Genomic DNA, 3,783 nt, shown 5'->3' on the forward strand with positions numbered 1-3,783 from the left:
GCAGAACCTCCATTTGTTTACCCCCTACAGCCGGGATGAGTGAGAGCCCATCAGCTTTTATGGAAGTGGAGTTGTCTGATGTTTTTGTGTAACCTAGCACAACACAACTTTCTCAATCCACAATAGCATTTCCGCCTGCACCTCACTCACAGTCCAGCAGTTTGTCGTGTCCACTCTCTCAGCACAGCAGCCAGCCTTACGGTCCCGCAATTGTGGTCAAGTAAAAGAATGCTTTCTACTACACACGCCAAAACTAAGAGCTTGAACACCACCATCTGCTGGCCACGGAAATGCTGCCATTTTACTGGCGGATACAGACGGTTTCTAAGATGGTCGTCACAGTTCCACCAGTACCAATTGCCCAGTCACATTACTTCTCTAAGAAAGCTGTGCCTGCACTACACCAGCATGTCACAGACAACATCATATATTCCTTGAAAAAATCTGTGTCTGCCAGGGTGCATCTCAGCCCTTACACCTGGATGAGCAAACATAGCAATTGGCATTACATCTCACTGACTGGGCACTCGGTGACTCTGGTGGCTGAGTGGGCAGGTGGCTGCTCCACAAGTCTTGGAATCCCCAAGTCTTGCAGAACAAACCTTTATATTTAACACTTCCATTACTGATTCTGCCTCCTCACCTCCTCTAGGGCCTCCACCTGCACCCCTACCTTAATGAGACACTCGTTTCAACAGTGCAGAGAGAATCCCTCCCAACTCTGTACTGCGCATCCAGGACTCACTGCAATCAGGCAGTGTTTAAATTAATATGCCTTGGATATCGCAGTCACACATATTAAGAGTTGTGGACAGCTATCCAGGCCGAGTTTGAGTAATGGCTGTCTCCACTGAACTTTGGCCGCCCTACACCGGGGTAACCTCACACACATGCCTTGCATGGCTCACATCCTCAATCTGGTTGTACAGAAATTTCTCCCTCACTATCCTGACCTGGATGCGCTGCTGTAGAAAGCACTTTCGCTGTGTGCTCACTTTTGCTATTTGCACCTTGCAGGTCATTGACTTGCATCGCTACAGCGGTCTCTCAGCCTACCAGTTAACCGTTTGATATCCAATTTTCCGACATGGTGGAATCTCACTCTGCATATGTTGCAGCGACTGTGGAGGCAACGATGAGCCCTGGTGCAGTATGTCATTTTGCATAGCCTGGGCCAGCGCATAGTACAAATAACACTTGAGGAGTGGGCACAGATGAAGGAACTCTGCACCCTACTGCACAGTTTCAAAATGGCTTCTAAGATGGTTAGCGCTGGAGATGCCATCATCAGCATCACTATTCCAGTCATCTACATGCTGAAGCATACTTTGAATAGTCTGCAAAAGGAGGTGGTGGTCCCACAGGAAGAGGTCAAATCAGAGGAGGATACGGAAGGGATAACAACTCTGAGTTCTGGGCTGTCGTCGCACAGGCGGGTGTCATGGGAGGGTGGATTACAGCAATCGATGGGGCTTATGGTACCAGACAAACTGTTAGTGAAGTAGGAGGAAGAGATGAGGGTGCGCAACAGTCAGGAGATGAAAAGGAAAACGATCCCCTCTTTGTTGTCTATGGTTGGCATGAGGAGACTGTGGAAGCAAGCTTGAATGTTACCTCGCCACCAACACACTATGGACATGGACCTCATGGAAGCACCCGACACATGAGTGCCTTCTTGCTGCACTATCTGCAACACGATGCCCATATTCTTAGGGTTAAAAAAGGTGCTGACTGCTGAGTTGCCACTCTGTTACATCCACGGTAAAAGATTACATTTTGCCAGATGCTTCCTCTCCTGGAAATGGACATGCGCATGCTTGAGTATCGAAGTATGCTTGTAGATAATCTTAAGAGTGGTTTTCCCCAAAACAGCAGTGAGGCACACAGTGTGCATCACAGTTATAAATTTCCAACCCAGAGAATGTTGAGTCATCAAAGCAAAAACATTACCAACAGTAGCTGCAGCAGTGTAAGTGACAGAAGCAATTTCTGTGAGTAGTTTCACTAATTTTTTTAGACCAGACCATGCACCAGCAGAACAGAATACACAGTGATACATTGCGGGAGCGATTACCTCCTCTCAGTGTATTATTGGCGGCCAAGTAGAACCGTACAGTTCTACATGTGTTATGAATAGGTCACCGAGGAGGATGACAGGAATAGGCTAGGCCACTAGGAAACCAGAAAGGTTGGTAACTAAGCGGATTGCAGACCCCTGATCCTAACAACACAACTAGCAGTAGCCGTGGAGCGTTCCTACAATGCCCTAGACACCTCATCACAGCCAGAGAACTAACTAAGCCTAAAGCAAGAAAGGAGAAATCTAACCTGCCCCGGAGTAGAACCCCAAAGAAATAGCTAGCCCCCAAACATATATTGTCGGTGAGACAAGATGAGACACAAACACAGGCAGAAAATAGATTGAGCAAATGGTGGGGTCCAAGCTGTCAAGATAGGACAGGACAGAAATGACACTGTCTGCAATCACGCAAAAACCCTAAAAAATCCAACACGTCTGATATACAAAAAACCTGCGGCCACTCGACCTCACCCCCACTACATCAGCACTCTGGTGTGAACTGGAATCAAAGCAAATTATGCTAATATAGAAGGGGACTGAACAAACTGACACAAGCTGTAACATATGGAGAGGGGCCCAGCGCTGCCCTCAGAAGGGAGTACGCTGAACCCTTGCAACAAAGCAGAAAGCAAAAAAAGGCACAACCAGATTAGATGCAAAGGATTTGCAAAAGAATCACTTAACTGAACCATGCAGATCAGACAGGAGACAGAAGAACTCAGAATGCACAAGGAGGAAATCACGAGCAACCACCAAGGGAAGCCTGCTCACTTATATTCTCCAAGCCAGTAATCCCAGATTCCCAATCATCATCGTCAGGTGGCAAACCTCCATCAAACTAGCCAGCTCCACTACTTCCAGTAACCACCAGAGGGAGCTCCGGCTCAGAAGTTCGAGCAAGGGAATTCACAACATACACCCTCATTTAGAATGACAGTAGGCTCGGTCATGTCAAGAGAATCCGCAAAGAAGCTCCAAGAAAGGGATTCCGCCTTAACATTCTTAGTGCCCAGAAGAAAGGAGACCACAAAATTAAAATGCATGAGAAGCAAGGCCCACCTAGCCAGTCTAGGATTCAAGCGCTTCGCTGATTCAAGATAAATCAAATTCTTGTGGTCGGTGAGGACCACAACTTGATGTCCAGCTCCCTCCAACCAATGTCTTCACTCTTCAAATGCCCACTTCATGGCCAACAATTCCCGATGTTCAGATGGGGAAAATTTTCGAGAAAAGAAGGCACAGGGATTCATCTTAGAGGTTACCAGATCTCTTTGATACAAAATGGCTCCTGCACCAATCTCAGAAGCATCTATCTCCACCTGAAATGGGAGTGAAACATCAGGTTGCCATAGAACCGGAGCAGAAGTGAATCTACGCTTAAGCTCCTGAAATGCCAAGACAGCTTCTGAAGACCAATTCACCACATCAGCGCCCTTTTTGGTCAAATCTGTCAGTGGTTTAACAATACCAGAAAAATTACTTATAAATTTATGGTAGAAATGAGCAAAACCCAAAAACTTCTGGAGAGCCTTCAGAGAAGTGGGCTGAACCCAATCATAAATGGCCTGTATCTTGGCCGGGTCCATTTCAATAACAGACGGGGACAAAATGAATCCCAAAAACGAAATTCTCTCTACACCAAAGAGACATTTCGATCCCTTAACATACAGAGTATTTTCCCTCAAAATCCGGAACACAGTTCA

This window comes from Dendrobates tinctorius, unplaced genomic scaffold, assembly GCF_039654945.1.
Source record: "Dendrobates tinctorius isolate UK_male_01 unplaced genomic scaffold, ASM3965494v1 ptg000213l, whole genome shotgun sequence".
NCBI classification, from domain to species: Eukaryota; Metazoa; Chordata; class Amphibia; order Anura; family Dendrobatidae; genus Dendrobates; species Dendrobates tinctorius.